This window comes from Oncorhynchus masou, unplaced genomic scaffold, assembly GCF_036934945.1.
Source record: "Oncorhynchus masou masou isolate Uvic2021 unplaced genomic scaffold, UVic_Omas_1.1 unplaced_scaffold_950, whole genome shotgun sequence".
In the NCBI taxonomy this organism is placed as follows: domain Eukaryota; kingdom Metazoa; phylum Chordata; class Actinopteri; order Salmoniformes; family Salmonidae; genus Oncorhynchus; species Oncorhynchus masou.
The window spans coordinates 80,522-99,472 of NW_027015996.1; the positions used below are offsets into that span (position 1 = coordinate 80,522).

An 18,951-nucleotide genomic window follows, 5' to 3' on the forward strand; every position below is an offset into this window, starting at 1 on the left:
GATAAGAATATGGTGATTGACAGAGTCGAAAGCCTTGGCAAGGTCGATGAAGACGGCTGCACAGTACTGTCTTTTATCGATGGCGGTTATGATGTCGTTTAGTACCTTGAGTGTGGCTGAGGTGCACCCGTGACCGGCTCGGAAACCAGATTGCATAGCGGAGAAGGTACGGTGGGATTCGAGATGGTCAGTGACCTGTTTGTTGACTGGCTTTCGAAGACCTTAGATAGGCAAGGCAGAATGGATATAGGTCTGTAACAGATTGGGTGGTGTCTCCCCCTTTGAAGAGGGGGATGACTGCGGCAGCTTTCCAATCCTTGGGGATCTCAGACGATATGAAAGAGAGGTTGAACAGGCTGTAATAGGGGTTGCGACAATGGCGGCGGATAGTTTCAGAAATAGAGGGTCCAGATTGTCAAGCCCAGCTGATTTATACGGGTCCAGGTTTTGCAGCTCTTTCAGAACATCTGCTATCTGGATTTGGGTAAAGGAGAACCTGGAGAGGCTTGGGCGAGGAGCTGCGGGGGGCCGGAGCTGTTGGCCGAGGTTGGAGTAGCCAGGTGGAAGGCATGGCCAGCCGTTGAGAAATGCTTGTTGAAGTTTTCAATAATCATGGATTTGTCGGTGGTGACCGTGTTCCCTAGCCTCAGTGCAGTGGGCAGCTGGGAGGAGGTGCTCTTGTTCTCCATGGACTTCACAGTGTCCCAGAACTTTTTGGAGTTGGAGCTACAGGATGCAAACTTCTGCCTGAAGAAGCTGGCCTTAGCTTTCCTGACTGACTGCGTGTATTGGTTCCTGACTTCCCTGAACAGTTGCATATCGCAGGGACTGTTCGATGCTATTGCAGTCCGCCACAGGATGTTTTTGTGCTGGTCGAGGGCAGTCAGGTCTGGAGTGAACCAAGGGCTGTATCTGTTCTTAGTTCTGCATTTTTTTTTAACGGAGCATGCTTATCTAAAATGGTGAGGAAGTTACTCTTAAAGAATGACCAGGCATCCTCAACTGACGGGATGAGGTCAATGTCCTTCCAGGATACCCGGGCCAGGTCGATTAGAAAGGCCTGCTCACAGAAGTGTTTTAGGGAGCGTTTGACAGTGATGAGGGGTGGTCGTTTGACTGCGGCACCGTAGCGGATACAGGCAATGAGGCAGTGGTCGCTGAGATCCTGATTGAAGACAGCGGAGGTGTATTTGGAGGGCCAGTTGGTCAGGATGACGTCTATGAGGGTGCCCTTGCTTACAGAGTTAGGGTTGTACCTGGTGGGTTCCTTGATGATTTGTGTGAGATTGAGGGCACACGCGCGCACACACACACACACACACACACACACACACACACACACACACACACACACACACACACACACACACACACACACACACACACACACACACACACACACACACACACACACACACACATCCTACTTCAGCCAAGACAAGTCAGTCTGTCTCTTCCTCTTTGCAGGGGTGTCTTTTTCCTCTGGACCTGACATCCAAACTGAGCAGGGCCTGTGTCCTCCAATTAAGGTCGGAGAGGATAGTTTCCCAGGTGAGAGTTCAAACTACATGGAACAAAACAACCATTCAAAAAACAAATTAAAAATATCCACGTCAACAAGTATCCCTGATGTACTTTAACCTACCAACAGGTTTTTATATCATGTCCCAGTTTCACATTGCTGAGCTGGCCAGAAGAGGAACCGTTCAAAAGGGGCCTGGATCAACCTCTCAGCATGTTGCCTACAAAATAGGGCCAGCATTCAACTTCAGAATTAACACAAGGTAAATAGCACTGGTCCAGTGGGTGGCCAGCGCTGTAGATGTAATGGATTATAATTTTAGAATGATTATTCTTTATTTATTCAGGGAAAACCCATTGAGACCATGGTCTGAATCCCAAGGGTGCCCTGATCACAGCAAAACCACAACCAACACAATGTCAAACAAAACAACAATCAATACAAACACAACATTTATGAAAAACAGTCCTCAGCTACTAGGTATTCATTTAACACTCTAAACTTCCCGAGCAGCCCCAGAACATCTAATTGTAAACAAGCTTCGTAAACAAGCAGGGAGTAATGAATTGATCTACGGGACTTCAATGACAACCAGCCAACCTTTTGATACAGGATGCAGTTGTGAGTATTAAAACTGTCACCTGTGATAAAGTGAAGGGCTCTATGGTAGACAGCATCCTAAGGGTTAAGAGTAGTTAGTGGCTGTTTGTTGTATTCTGGGTATTGTGTCACCATAGTTTTTAAGAACTTTCAGGAAAGTTGACTGTACAATCTGTTTCCTGCTGTTTAGGGAAAGGCAAGATCAAAATAAGCCCACTTTAAATCTTAGCTTTTTAACAAGTTTATTTTAATTTAACTAGGCAAGTCAGTTAAGAACAAATTCTCATTTTAAATGACAGCCTAGGAACAGTGGGTTAACTGCCTTGTTCAGGGGCAGAACAACAGATTTTTACCTTGTCAGATCAGGGATTCAAACTTGCAACCTTTCAGTTACTAGTCCAACGCTCTGACCACTAGGCTACCTGCCACAGTATGTGTTTTAAACGATAAATCCTTGTCAATCCAAAAGCCCAGATATTCATAGGCAGGAACCTGATCAATGGGAGAACCGTTCAATTAATAAATATATAGTCCATTGGAGAAAAAAGTGTGAGAATTAGAGAAAAACATATATTTAGTGTTGCCCACATTAAGTCCACCTTAAAAAAAAACAGGGCATTCTGTAAGGCACCAAAGTCAGATTGCAGCTCTAACAACACCTGGTCAACAGTTGGGGCAATGGCATAACAGGATCATCTGCATACAGATGAATATTACAAGTTTGAACAAATAGACCAATATTATGTATAGAAATAGTGAAGAGAACAGATCTCAGTACCGACCCCTGTGGTACACCTTTCCTAATATCCAGGAACCTAGACTTGACACCATCACAAATCACACACTGTACCCTGTCTGACAGATCATTCTCAAACCACTTGCAAGAAGCCTGATTCAGGCCTATTTCAGTCAACCTTTGAATGAGAGTGTGGTGGTCAACAGTGTCAAAGTCCTTGGAAAGCTCTATAAATAAGGCAGCACAATGATTTTTATGATACAAGCAACTTAACGCATGATCTAAAAGGAGCGTAGTAGCTGAAACGGTGCTACTGTATGACCAGGTCTAAAACCTCAATTCACATTAAGAATAGAACGAGAAGTTCTTATCTGACAGTTGGTCAGGGATTCTAAAAGTTTGGAAATGCAAGATCATTTGGAGATTGGACGGTAGTTATCTAAGTCAGAAGGATCTCCTCCTTTTGGTAGGGGGAGGACATGTGCCACTTTCCAGATCTTAGGGATAACACCAGAAACAATAGTCAAATTAAATATATACTGTTGGTTAACGGTTCTGCAATATTTGGCCAGAGAGCTGCAGTATTGGTGAACACTGCCATCTACCGGTCATGTTTGGTACTGTCCCTGTCCATGGTGCTGAATCTGGGTAACTCACAGCACATTGCAGTATCTTATCTAGAGCAACTAACAATAGCAATTAGGGTTAAGTGCCTTGCTCAAGGGCACATCGACAGATGTTTCACCCAGTTGGCTCGAACTAGCGACCTTTCAGTTACTAGCCCAAAGCTCTTAACCGCTGGGCGACCTCCCGCGCTAATAGGCCACATGAAGGGCCACTGCTCACTTTAGGAGAATTATACATTGTTTTAGCCATAGCATCACTTGTGTATAATTTAACTACAATTATATACGCTTTTTTTTGTAAATGACTCTGGACTTGATGTGTAAAGCATGTAGATGAAGAGACAACTAGGCCTTAACATATAGGCCTATTATGCATGGCAATGTTTGCCAACTTATCAAAGGTTAATATGTACAAGATAGGTGACTATTTCTCTCCCATGTTTCAGATCAGCGTATCCCCTTGGACTACCGGTTGAATTTGCGTTTGTGACAGTTTTACGAATGAACGGCAGTACCGTAACCAAGAACTGGAATATTTGGCAAATGCAAGATTTGAACCGCGAAGAGCAGCTTGCCGTGAGACTGAACGGAGAATCGCTGTCTCTTGAATTCACCTTCACAACATTGAATAAAACACAAGAGACGGCCGTTTTCCCTTTCCTACCGTTCCTCTTCAACTCTCAATGGCACAATATCTTACTGAAAGTCAGCAAGCGTTCTGTAACTCTGTTCGTGGATTGCATTATGGTGGACTCTCAGAACACACCCCAGAGAGGTATAGTCAACCTGGATGGATACACGTTGATTGGAAAGCTGAAGGATAACCCCGTTTTAGCAGTGCCAGTAAGTTAATTGTTTTGTAAACTTGTGCTTAGCCTAATTTCATAAGGCTAGTCCTATGGCAAGTACAAGAGGTTTGGGACTTTAAGGCACAATAGTGACTGCGCTTGTTAAGTAACGGCAGGGCCACTCCAAATATTCAAACCTAGTTTTTCGGCATACACTCCAGCCTACATTGGAGAGTTTTACTGTAAATGACCGACACCGAGAGTGACTTTTTAGCTGAATGCGGCCTATGTGGAATGCGTGGCGCTCCGCCATGTCAATTTCTACAAATACGTGGGAATTGTAACACAGAGGTTCTAGTCCAGAAGATGACCTGGCTGTGTCTAGGGAAGACCAGGCAAAGTGTCTATGATGGCAGCGCAATATTATAGGGAGATGTTTGTAATATAGTCCCAAAACTAAATCACAGAGTAATTGCCCTTTGATAATACTTGTCCAAGTGGTTTAGGATGTCGTTAAAAATATATATTTATCATCAGGCAGGTTCACTTTATTCGTGGTCACAGTAAAGAGATATTAATAACATTACAATCAGTAGTTATCTTACTGCTAGGGTCAAATTAGTATGATTATGATTTAACTATCACTATTTTGCCAATTATAATATATATAGGTTGTGAATGTGACTTATGTCCGAGTGATTATTATTATTGTATTTATTTTTTAGTTTGAACTCCAATCGATGCACATTGATTGTGATGTGGGGCGACCACAGACCTGCAATGACCTACCAGCCAGGACGTCGGTAAGAACCACTGACAAAACAGACTGCAACCACGCTCAAATGATCAAACTTAATTATCAAAATAGCCAGTACAGTGGCTGGTATTATCAAGTCCAGGCAACCATTGTAAATAAACAACATGAAAGATGAACAATAAATCCCAAGCCAATAAATCACAAGCCATTTAAATCGCCCGCTATTATTTTCCATTTTCCATTTTCCCTCTGCACCCATAATAACCCTCCCAGTCTGTTCGGGCGCAGTCCGTGAATTCTGCCAATCACTTTCTATAACTAAGCAGGTCATGAATATGCATAAGGCTTTGATGCCTATGGTACCTCTGGCGGTTCAGTTGGTCGAAACGGATTCAGTTGGGTGACTTTTTTTGTCGGGGTCCGTCAACCCAACTCATCCAAGAAAAAGGAAACCATTTTTACCCGTTGTGCTGTCCGGGAGAGGGAAGAGCAGCAGAGACCATGGCTCACGGGCAACTTTTTTGGGTACTTTTGGTGCAGATTGTCCTTATTTGCTCCACACAAGTAAGTCCTTCTCTGTGTACCTCTGTTTTCAGGTTGCCGAAATAGTACTTCAGGTGAGTGTATCTACAGCATGTTATTCTCATGGATTTATGTTGTGGAATCAACTAGCAGAATGTCCAGATTCTAGTTGGTCTAGTGATGCAAGTGAATTTGTTCAATAAAGAAATACTGAAACAAATCAAAGGATGATCATTTCATTTGTGTAACTGGGTGACTGTGACTGAGCATACAGTATTGACTTACATCATGTACTCACTGGGTACACACTGGTTGAATCAACGCTGTGTCCACATCATTTCAATGACATGACGTTGGAACCTAAATGTAATACATGTTGAATTGATGTCTGCCCAGTGGGTAGCTACTATCACATGGATTGAACACATTTCTCAGAACAAAGGGTATTTGCTTCAGTTGTGTTGGTGTTTATGTTTGCTTTGCTATGGCAGTTATGCAGCTGTTATTCCTTGAATTCATTATTATTGGCTAAGCCTAACGGAGACGTCTGCTTCTCCTTCATGTTCAGACATACAGTATGTCCCATACAGATGTATGTTCATTATGTATAGCAATAATATCCATAGCTGATTGCATTGTTTGACCGTCTCTCTGTCCAGAGGGCCTCGGGCCCTGTCGGCCCTCCAGGACCCGCAGGTGTCCCAGGAATTGATGGTGTCGCTGTAAGTTCTCTCCTCTATTAACCTGAATTATCTTCCGAATGATAAAGAGCATTATCACAACTCATGGTCATAATTATGCTCTGATGTGATTTGAATGGTGGGCGAGCACAACCCTTTTTACAACCATAACCGGCTGCAAGCGGAAGAGTTGGAATTAGAACAATTATGTATAAACACATATGTATACATCTGTGAATATATATAGATATATATTTATATATTTATCTATGCATTTCACATGTAGGCCTTTTTCTATTTCAGGGTGAGAGGGGAGACGACGGAGAGGATGGCCCTGCTGTAATTATAAACTTTTCATTTTTTTAAAATTTATTGTTAACACAATACTATGTCATTATCATCTAGTAATTCTGATGTATTTGACTGTCAGCATGTCGTTGTTGTTCTGCTTTCTATTGTGGTTGTGTTGTTAGGGTCCTGATGGAGATGCAGGTAAACTAGGCTCAGCCGGGTTGCCAGGTGTGCCCGGGGCTGATGTGAGTATCCTGTTTCAAATCATTCATCCTTTTTGCCTTCAATTTCCTGTTTGTTGTCATTGGCGCCTTTTTTGTCATCTTTGATGGTAGTAATAGTGAACTAGTCATGATGACTGTCATACTCAGGTTATAGCAGCAGTACAGTAGCTAGGGGGTGGAACTTCTCAATATGTGCATCTTCTACCCTTAAAATTATTATCTTGCTTCATCAACGTGTTGATGTGATGGTAATGACCACTTCTTTACCCAAGAGAGGAGCCAATCAATCTTTACCCAAGAGAAGAGCACATCAATCTTTACCCAAGAGAGGAGCCAATCAAATTTTCCCAAAGAGAAGAGCCAATCAGAGAAAAATGTGAATAATTTTCAAGCAGGCCAGTCAGTTAAGAATAAATTATTACTTACAATGACGGCCTACACCGGCCAAACCTGGACGACGCTGGGACAATTGTGCACCACCCTATGGGACTCCCAATCACGGCCGGTTGTGATACAGCCTGGATTCAAACCAGGGTGTCTGTAGTGATGCCTCTAGCACTGAGATGCAGTGTCTCAGACCTCTGAACCAGGGTCTGTAGTGATGCCTCTAGCACTGAGATGCAGTGTCTCAGACCGCTGAACCAGGGTGTCTGTAGTGATGCCTCTAGCACTGAGATGCAGTGTCTCAGACCGCTGAACCAGGGTGTCTGTAGTGATGCCTCTAGCACTGAGATGCAGTGTCTCAGACCTCTGAACCAGGGTGTCTGTAGTGATGCCTCTAGCACTGAGATGCAGTGCCTCTGACCACTGAACCAGGGTGTCTGTAGTGATGCCTCTAGCACTGAGATGCAGTGTCTCAGACCGCTGAACCAGGGTCTGTAGTGATGCCTCTAGCACTGAGATGCAGTGTCTCAGACCGCTGAACCAGGGTCTGTAGTGATGCCTCTAGCACTGAGATGCAGTGTCTCAGACCGCTGAACCAGGGTCTGTAGTGATGCCTCTAGCACTGAGATGCAGTGTCTCAGACCGCTGAACCAGGGTCTGTAGTGATGCCTCTAGCACTGAGATGCAGTGTCTCAGACCGCTGAACCAGGGTGTCTGTAGTGATGCCTCTAGCACTGAGATGCAGTGTCTCAGACCGCTGAACCAGGGTCTGTAGTGATGCCTCTAGCACTGAGATGCAGTGTCTCAGACCGCTGAACCAGGGTCTGTAGTGATGCCTCTAGCACTGAGATGCAGTGTCTCAGACCGCTGAACCAGGGTCTGTAGTGACGCCTCTAGCACTGAGATGCAGTGTCTCAGACCGCTGAACCAGGGTGTCTGTAGTGATGCCTCTAGCACTGAGATGCAGTGTCTCAGACCGCTGAACCAGGGTGTCTGTAGTGATGCCTCTAGCACTGAGATGCAGTGTCTCAGACCGCTGAACCAGGGTGTCTGTAGTGATGCCTCTAGCACTGAGATGCAGTGTCTCAGACCGCTGAACCAGGGTCTGTAGTGATGCCTCTAGCACTGAGATGCAGTGTCTCAGACCGCTGAACCAGGGTCTGTAGTGATGCCTCTAGCACTGAGATGCAGTGTCTCAGACCGCTGAACCAGGGTCTGTAGTGATGCCTCTAGCACTGAGATGCAGTGTCTCAGACCGCTGAACCAGGGTCTGTAGTGATGCCTCTAGCACTGAGATGCAGTGCCTCAGACCGCTGAACCAGGGTGTCTGTAGTGATGCCTCTAGCACTGAGATGCAGTGTCTCAGACCGCTGAACCACTCGGGAGCAAAGAAAAGGCTAAGAATCTGACAGTTTCCTTTGTAACACAACAGTCTCTTTGTTCAGGCAGAGAGAAGGAAGGCCTGCACGTAATTAACTGTAGCGTCCATCCAAATTGGAGGGAGAAAAGAGGGTTAGGAAAACCCTACTAGGATATTAGTTTGTACTGATACCCTAAAGCATACTATTGAGTGTACATGATCCATGTATCACTTTGTACGTAGTTTGCATTTCAGTCACACTTCTGCTGTAGGTTCACAAAGTGAGTGTAGTAGGTTTATAGAGGGTGAACAAAGGCATACGGATGAGATATCAATCATTAGGAACACCTTCCTAATATGGACTTCCCCCCTTTTGCCAGTACTGCCTCAATTTGTCAGGGCATGGACTCTACAAGATGTCCAAAGTGTTCCACAGGGTTGACTCCAATACTTCCCACAGTTGTGTCCAGTTGGCTGGATGTCCTTTGGGTGGAGGACCATTCTGGATACACACAGGAAACTGTTGGGTGGTGGACCATTCTGGATACACACAGGAAACTGTTGAGAGTGAAAAAACAGCAGTGTTGCAGTTCTTGACACAAACCGGTGCGCCTGGCACCTAATACCAGACCCTGTTCAAAGGGAACTTAAATATGTTGTCTTGCCCATTCACCCTCTGAATGGTACACATAGACAACACATGTTTCAATTGTCTGAAGGCTTAAACATCCTTATTTAACGTGTCTCTTCCGCTTCATCTACACTGATTGAAGTGGATTTAACAGGTGACATCAATAAGGGATTGTACCTTTCCCCTGGATTCACCTGGTCAGTCTATGAAATAGAAAGAGCAGCTGTTCTTCGTGTTTTTATACTCAGTGTACCTGGATATTGTTGTTTTTGTCCAGAAAATGATTGCTGTGAAGTGTTTTTTATTATTTTGGCAATATTTTTTCTCACGCCCATAAAGCCTTAGTGAAACAGTACCCTGCAGTGTTTGTGCTGTGGGCGTCTCCAGTCCCAGTTGGATCCTCAGGCTGCTGTGGAATGATACTTGTCAATGGGGCTTGTTTGAGTTGGACCAGAGGAATGTGGGTTAGGGTTAACCACTCTCCCAGTAACTGTCTCAGAGAGATGTCTCAGTTTGTCTCAGATGCTCTGGAGTGTCCTGACCGTGGTGTCTGTGGAGATCATTCCTATTCCAGACTAGATGCCATCATCTATTCCAACTAAACATGATCTATCTTAAATCAATATAATCCAAGGAAGCATTTGTTGAAACTATTTTGAAAATGCCAACATAAGTCAGAGAATGGAAAAGAGCATGTATTTCACAGCTTTGCCATTCTGTCAAGCTGTGCTGAAAAGTACTGGATACCCGTTTCTGCTAATGCACAGTATTTACAGATTCATTCATTGTGGGTGGGGCATCATTTAGTCCTGCCCACGTACACATGCCTACTTCTGAGCTCCTCCCACTCCATTAGCTGTGTGACATACGCAACTTTTTTGTGACATCATGTACATATACAGCTGGAATTATTATGAGATTAGGAAGATTTAAAGCACACCTTAAAGTTGGTAAAGTTGCAAAAACATTTCTTAGAGAAAAGTATTTTGTTATGATCGCTTATGAAAAGGTAACTAACTCTTATGGTTTTCTAGCGTACACCTGATCTCCTACTGACATTGGACAACATTTCTGTCTTTGTTGTGATGGATTAGTGAAGCCTGGTCTCTCTCTCCTCTCTTCCTGTCTCTGCAGGGTTTGACTGGTCCTACTGGAGACGAAGGTCCCGATGGTCCCCTTGGACAGAAAGTGAGTAACTAATCACTAATGAGCCCTTTAATGTTTCTGCTTCATAGACTCTCAGACAGTCTGGTCCCAGATGTGTTGGTGCTGTCTTGTCAATTCCTTTGGTCATTGTCACACCAGACAGTACAATCAGATCTGGGACCAGGGTAACTCTCAGCCGAGTGACTGCGCCAAGCTGCTGACCGTCCATTTGCCCACTGTCTTGGCAGGCAAGACAGCAGGAATTACAATTACAACGCGTAAAGCAATTCCTCATGACAAATGAGCTTTAATCCCTGATCCCTGATCCCTCCCTGCCAGAGTTCTGGGTAATCTCTGTGGGGAACCAGGCCCAAGCATCATAGTCGTGTTCATTAGGAAAAGCAAGGAAAACATTTTTTTAAACGTTTTGCAACGGAGAACAAAATTAGAGTTTCTTATTGGACGTGTTCACTAAGTCCCTCCCAATTTTTTTTCTTCATTTTGAATGAACAGGACCCAAGCCTTGGGGGAACATTTGCTGGGCCAAGTGGACCCTGCATGGCTCAGGTTCTCAGTCACAGGATTAAACTGAAAGAATGTTAATTCAGTCTGCGAAGTCTCTACTTCAGTAATTACTCAGACGGCTTCATTTGGCTAAGAAGGAAATTGTCCAGAACATTCGGTGGAAGTGTCAAAAGGATACGGACTAGGATCCTGTTGTGTTTCTGATGAGATGAAAGCATGTCTTTATGGAGAAATACTTTGATGTTTTCCACATACACAGTTTGTTGAGTCTCCAGTTAAGGATTTTACTCAGATGGCTTAATTTGTCTAAGAAGGAAAATACATTTGTCGAGAATATTACAGCACAGGCACCAAACAGCTGCAGAATTTAGTTGGTGTGTGTTTGGTGTATGTTTAGTGTGTGTTTAGTGTGTGTTTGGTGTGTGTTTGTTTGGTGTGTGTTTGGTGTGTGTTTAGTGTGTGTTTGTTGTGTGTTTGTTTGTTGTGTGTTTAGTGTGTGTTTGTTGTGTGTTTAGTGTATGTTTGGTGTGTGTTTGTTGTGTGTTTAGTTTATGTTTGTTGTGTGTTTGGTGTGTGTTTGGTTTGTGTTTGTTGTGTGTTTAGTGGATGTTTGGTGTATGTTTGGTGTGTGTTTGGTTTGTGTTTGTTGTGTGTTTAGTGGATGTTTGGTGTATGTTTGGTGTGTGTTTGTTTTGTGTTTGTTGTGTGTTTAGTGTATGTTTGGTGTGTGTTTGGTGTGTGTTTGACAATGTCTAAGGATTTGGAACAGTCACTAGACTATTACAGTATAAGAATACAAGTCGTGTGAATATATGCAACAGAGGCTTTTATCCAAAGCATCGTAGATGTTTAGTGTCTGTGGTCCTGGTGGAGATAGGAAAGGATACTGTTTGTGTTTACATGACAAGCTAAAAACATGTCTTCATGGAGAAAATACTTGTATGTCTTCTACATGCATAGTTTGCTTTGGGTGCTGGATGGGGGATAATTAACTCACAGTATATATTAGATATTCTCTTTACTGTTGTCTCATGTTCACTGTGTTTTCAAACTGACATGCTATTTGACTTTGTTTCAGGGTGAACCCGGGAAACCAGGACCTCGTGGACTAGCTGTGAGTTATAGTATTCTCTATGAACCACTCATTCATTAGTGGAATCAGTCCATACTGAAGACTCAGAGGGCCCAGCTATAGAGCATTCAGCTTTCTCACATCACATGAAACGTAGCTTCTAAGGCTTATTAATGAAGCCTTCATAGAGCCTTCATAGAACCTTCATAGAGCCTTCATAGAGCCTATAAAGATGCTGTAGTATCTTATGTCATTGACTCGTCTGTGCTTCTGTTTTCCTCCATAGGGTGTTGGAGACGATGGACCCCCTGTTAGTATTTTACAGTATTATTAATTACACATTCACACATGACACACGTATTACATCTTTATAGTACAGTATCTAGTCAAATGTCTGATAACGTTCACATTAGTCATGGTAAGATACCTTTGATGCATTCGGAAGACATATTGTTGAAAAACTTTAAAAACTATGAAAAATGCAACAACAAAAAAAAGTATATGATAAATTTGTACAAGTCATAATTTTCAGTGAATTAATACGTGTTTCTGAACAGGGACCCCCGGGGCCAGGAGGACTTCCAGGTGATTTGGGCAAAGGTGGACCCCCTGTGAGTATCAGTTACAGACCCTCATAACCTAACGATCCTCATCACCTAACAATCCCCTTGTCTTAATGATCCCCATGAACTAACGATCCTCATCACCTAACGATCCTCATCACCTAACGATCCTCATCACCTCACACTCCTCATGACCTAACGATCCTGATCACCTCACACTCCTCATCACCTAACAATCTTCATCACCTAATGATCATCATCACCTAACAATCTTCATCACCTAATGATCATCATCACCTAACGATCCTGATCACCTAACGATCATCATCACCTAACGATCCTGATCACCTCACACTCCTCATCACCTAACAATCTTCATCACCTAACAATCTTCATCACCTAACGATCCTCAGGACATATAGATCCTCATAGATCCTCTGTCCACATAGTGATTCCCTATGTAGACAGAGCTTGAATTGGGCCGAACAGACCGGTGCTTTTCTCCTGCTTGATTTCTGTCAGGTGAAAATAAACAGTACTGGCCCCTAAAATCCTGAGTACCAGCTCCTATTTCAGTCCACTTCAAGCACTGCATGTAGATAGTTTTGGAGCTGGCGTCTTAGTGCCAAATATGGCTGATTGGATGTACAGCATAAGAGGCTGCTGAGGGGAGGATGCCTCATAATAACGGCTGGAACGGAGCGAATGGAATGGCATCAAACACATGGAAACCATGGAAACCATGTGTTTGATGTATTTGATACCGTTCCACTAATACCGCTCCAGCTCGTCCTCCCCAATTAAGGTGCCACCAACTTCCTGTGATGTACAGTACCTCCTCTGTCAGGAACGTCAATCAAAAGGTGAATGAAAATGGACCATGTTTGTTTGATCTGCTTTCTATGTCCGTTACCACAGGGTGCTATGGGAGTGAGAGGACCAACAGGACCTGGTGGATCAGTAGGGCCGAGAGTGAGTAGTACATCTGTGGATCAGTAGGGCCGAGAGTGAGTAGTACATCTGTGGATCAGTAGGGCCGAGAGTGAGTAGTACATCTGTGGATCAGCAGGGCCTAGAGTGAGTAGTACATCGAACACAGAGTAGTACGTTGAACAGTCATCTAATCTTCCTAATCAACTGATTAACAATTCTCAAAATGATGTGTTTTTCAGGGTGCAGCAGGGATGCAGGATTTGAGTGCCGAGCTGGTAAGACTTTGTTCGTTCAAGTTCACAACTCAGTGCCTGGCATTACACGTATGAGTGATAATCTGACCCTGTTGATTTATCCTGATGCTGTTTAGTGCCCTGGTGCCTGTCCACCTGGGACACCTGGTCATCCCGGCCTCCCTGGCATGAAGGTGAGTCAAGGGTCAAGGGTCAGGGGCCAAGGAGACTGCATGCCCTCACTAGTGTATCATATGAAGTTATGTAATGGATAAACGTTCTCAGTGGTGTGCTAGGAAGGGCATTGGAACATAGCCAGTGGTGTATTGATAGCTTGGTCTCATAAGTTATCATATATTGTGCTAATGGTAACCATAGCTGCTTCAACCTACAGCCTCACAGAAGTCATTGGTTTAAATCTATTCTATTGTCTTCACAGTTAGTATAATGATAGTCTAACAGTGATATGTGATAGAGATTGGGGAGGGTGTTTAAGCTTAATGTTCCTCTGTTTTCTAGGGTCACAAAGGAGTAAAGGGGGAAGGAGGAGAGCCTGGGAAACAAGGGCACAAGGTAAGGGCTTACATTTTATACACATTCAGAGAACTGAACAAAAACCTACATGGCATTAAAATGACTTGGTCCAGAACTAGGTTTAGTCTGTTTCTTGGAAAACCAGACCAGATGTTTCCATGACATAGAATACGCTTGGAGCTTTGTAGCTCCTCTGGTCTCATTGCTTCATGTGATGCGTCATGAGATCAGCTTTACATCTTGACTGACCAAGATATTCAGATTAGACATTACAAGAAATACTCTCACTGCTACTTATTAGCTGTCAGTATGCGTCCAGTCAGGGCCTGAGATCCATGTGGTCAGGGCTGAGATCCGTCCAGTCAGGGCCTGTGATCCATGTGGTCAGGGCTGAGATCCGTCCAGTCAGGGCCTGTGATCCATGTGGTCAGGGCTGAGATCCGTCCAGTCAGGGCCTGTGATCCATGTGGTCAGGGCTGAGATCCGTCCAGTCAGGGCCTGTGATCCATGTGGTCAGGGCTGAGATCCGTCCAGTCAGGGCCTGTGATCCATGTGGTCAGGGCTGAGATCCGTCCAGTCAGGGCCTGTGATCCATGTGGTCAGGGCTGAGATCCGTCCAGTCAGGGCCTGTGATCCATGTGGTCAGGGCTGAGATCCATGTGGTCAGGGCTGAGATCCGTCCAGTCAGGGCCTGTGATCCATGTGGTCAGGGCTGAGCTCCATCCAGTCAGGGCCTGTGATCCATGCAGTCAGGATCTCTACCTGCTATAGGATCTCTACCTGCTATAGGATCTCTACCTGCTATAGGATCTCTGCCTGCTATAGGATCTCTACCTGCTATAGGATCTCTACCTGCTATAGGATCTCTACCTGCTATAGGATCTCTGCCTGCTATAGGATCTCTACCTGCTATAGGATCTCTACCTGCTGTAGGATCTCTACCTGCTATAGGATCTCTGCCTGCTATAGGATCTCTACCTGCTATAGGATCTCTACCTGCTATAGGATCTCTGCCTGCTATAGGATCTCTGCCTGCTATAGGATCTCTACCTGCTATAGGATCTCTACCTGCTATAGGATCTCTACATGCTATAGGATCTCTACCTGCTATAGGATCTCTTCATGCTATGGGATCTCTACATGCTATAGGATCTCTACCTGCTATAGGATCTCTGCCTGCTATAGGATCTCTACATGCTATAGGATCTCTACCTGCTATAGGATCTCGACCTGTCTACATGCTATAGGATCTCTACCTGCTATAGGATCTCTACCTGCTATAGGATCTCGACCTGTCTACATGCTATAGGATCTCTACCTGCTATAGGATCTCTACCTGCTATAGGATCTCTACATGCTATAGGATCTCTACATGCTATAGGATCTCTACATGCTATAGGATCTCTACCTGCTATAGGATCTCTGCCTGCTATAGGATCTCTACATGCTATAGGATCTCTACCTGCTATAGGATCTCGACCTGTCTACATGCTATAGGTTCTCTACCTGCTATAGGATCTCTACCTGCTATAGGATCTCTGCCTGCTATAGGATCTCTACATGCTATAGGATCTCTACATGCTATAGGATCTCTACCTGTCTACATGCTATAGGATCTCTACTTGCTATAGGATCTCTACATGCTATAGGATCTCTACCTGCTATAGGATCTCTACCTGCTATATGATCTCTGCCTGCTATAGGATCTCGACCTGTCTACATGCTATAGGATCTCTACCTGCTATAGGATCTCTACATGCTATATGATCTCTACCTGCTATAGGATCTCTGCCTGCTATAGGATCTCTACATGCTATAGGATCTCTACCTGCTATAGGATCTCGACCTGTCTACATGCTATAGGATCTCTACCTGCTATAGGATCTCTACCTGCTATAGGATCTCTACATGCTATAGGATCTCTACCTGCTATAGGATCTCTACCTGCTATAGGATCTCTACATGCTATAGGATCTCTACTTGCTATAGGATCTCTACATGCTATAGGATCTCTACTTGCTATAGGATCTCGACCTGTCTACATGCTATAGGATCTCTACCTGCTATAGGATCTCTACATGCTATAGGATCTCTACCTGCTATAGGATCTCTACATGCTATAAACAATGCTACCTAATATAATGTTTACATACCCTACATTATTCATCTCATATGTATACGTATATACTGTACTCTATATCATCTACTGCATCTTTATGTAATACATGTATCACTAGCCACTTTAAACAATGCTACCTAATATAATGTTTACATACCCTACATTATTCATCTCATATGTATACGTATATACTGTACTCTATATCATCTACTGCATCTTTATGTAATATCTCTACATGTATCACTAGCCACTTTAACTATGCCACTTTGTTTACATACTCATCTCATATGTATATACTGTACTCGATACCATCTACTGTATCTTGCCTATGCTGCTCTATACCATCACTCATTCATATATCTTTATGTACATATTCTTTATCCCCTTACACTTGTGTGTATAAGACAGTAGTTTTGGAATTGTTAGTTAGATTAGTTGTTGGTTATTACTGCATTGTCAGAACTAGAGCACAAGCATTTCGCTACACTCGCATTAACATCTGCTAACCATGTGTATGTGACAAATAAAATTTGATTTGATTATAGGATTTCTACCTGCTATAGGATCTCTACCTGCTATAGGATCTCTACCTGCTATAGGATCTCTACCTGCTATAGGATCTCTACCTGCTATAGGATTTCTACCTGCTATAGGATCTCTACACGCTATAGGATCTCCACCTGCTATAGGATCTCTAGATGCTATAGGATCTCTACCTGCTATAGGATCTCTACATGCTATAGGATCTCTACCTGCTATAGGATTTCTACCTGCTATAGGATTTCTACCTGCTATATGATCTCTACCTGCTATAGGATCTCTACCTGCTATAGGATCTCTACCTGCTATAGGATCTGTACCTGCTATAGGATCTCTGCCTGCTATAGGATCTCTACATGCTGTAGGATCTCTACCTGCTATAGGATCTCTACCTGCTATAGGATCTGTACCTGCTATAGGATCTCTGCCTGCTATAGGATCTCTACATGCTATAGGATTTCTACCTGCTATAGGATTTCTACCTGCTATATGATCTCTACCTGCAATAGGATCTCTACCTGCTATAGGATCTCTGCCTGCTATAGGATCTCTACATGCTATAGGATCTCTACATGCTATAGGATCTCTACCTGTCTACATGCTATAGGATCTCTACTTGCTATAGGATCTCTACATGCTATAGGATCTCTACCTGCTATAGGATCTCTACCTGCTATATGATCTCTACCTGCTATAGGATCTCTGCCTGCTATAGGATCTCGACCTGTCTACATGCTATGGGATCTCTACTTGCTATAGGATCTCTACCTGCTATAGGATCTCTGCCTGCTATAGGATCTCTACATGCTATAGGATCTCTACCTGCTATAGGATCTCGACCTGTCTACATGCTATAGGATCTCTACCTGCTATAGGATCTCTACCTGCTATAGGATCTCTACATGCTATAGGATCTCTACCTGCTATAGGATCTCTACCTGCTATAGGATCTCTACATGCTATAGGATCTCTACTTGCTATAGGATCTCTACATGCTATAGGATCTCTACCTGCTATAGGATCTCGACCTGTCTACATGCTATAGGATCTCTACCTGCTATAGGATCTCTACATGCTATAGGATCTCTACCTGCTATAGGATCTCTACCTGCTATAAACAATGCTACCGAATATAATGTTTACATACCCTACATTATTCATCTCATATGTATACGTATATACTGTACTCTATATCATCTACTGCATCTTTATGTAATACATGTATCACTAGCCACTTTAACTATGCCACTTTGTTTACATACTCATCTCATATGTATATACTGTACTCGATACAATCTACTGTATCTTGCCTATGCTGCTCTATACCATCATTTACATTACATTTACATTTAAGTCATTTAGCAGACGCTCTTATCCAGAGCGACTTACAAATTGGTGAATTCACCTAATGACATCCAGTGGAACAGCCACTTTACAATAGTGCATCTAAATCATTAAGGGGGGGTGGTGAGAAGGATTACTTATCCTATCCTAGGTATTCCTTGAAGAGGTGGGGTTTCAGGTGTCTCCGGAAGGTGGTGATTGACTCCGCTGTCCTGGCGTCGTGAGGGAGTTTGTTCCACCATTGGGGGGCCAGAGCAGCGAACAGTTTTGACTGGGCTGAGCGGGAACTGTACTTCCTCAATGGTAGGGAGGCGAGCAGGCCAGAGGTGGATGAACGCAGTGCCCTTGCTTGGGTGTAGGGCCTGATCAGAGCCTGGAGGATCTGCGGTGCCGTTCCCCTCACAGCTCTGTAGGCAAGCACCATGGTCTTGTAGCGGATGGATCTTCAACTGGAAGCCAGTGGAGAGAGCGGAGGAGCGGGGTGACGTGAGAGAACTTGGGAAGGTTGAACACCAGACGGGCTATAGCGTTCTGGATGAGTTGTAGGGTTTAATGGCACAGGCAGGGGAGCCCAGCCAACAGCGAGTTGCAGTAATCCAGACGGGAGATGACAAGTGCCTGGATTAGGACCTGCGCCGCTTCCTGTGTGAGGCAGGGTCTACTGCTATAGGATGTTGTAGAGCATGAACCTACAGGATCGGGCCACCGCCATGATGTTGGTTGAGAACGACAGGGTGTTGTCCAGGATCACGCCAAGGTTCTTAGCGCTCTGGGAGGAGGACACAATGGAGTTGTCAACCGTGATGGCGAGATCATGGAAC

General features: G+C 44.0%; 1 pseudogene; it reads left to right on the forward strand.

Annotated features, from left to right (window-relative positions):
• Window positions 1-18,951, forward strand: part of LOC135538387 (collagen alpha-1(IX) chain-like) — an 85,028-nt pseudogene that overhangs the window by 7,916 nt on the left and 58,161 nt on the right.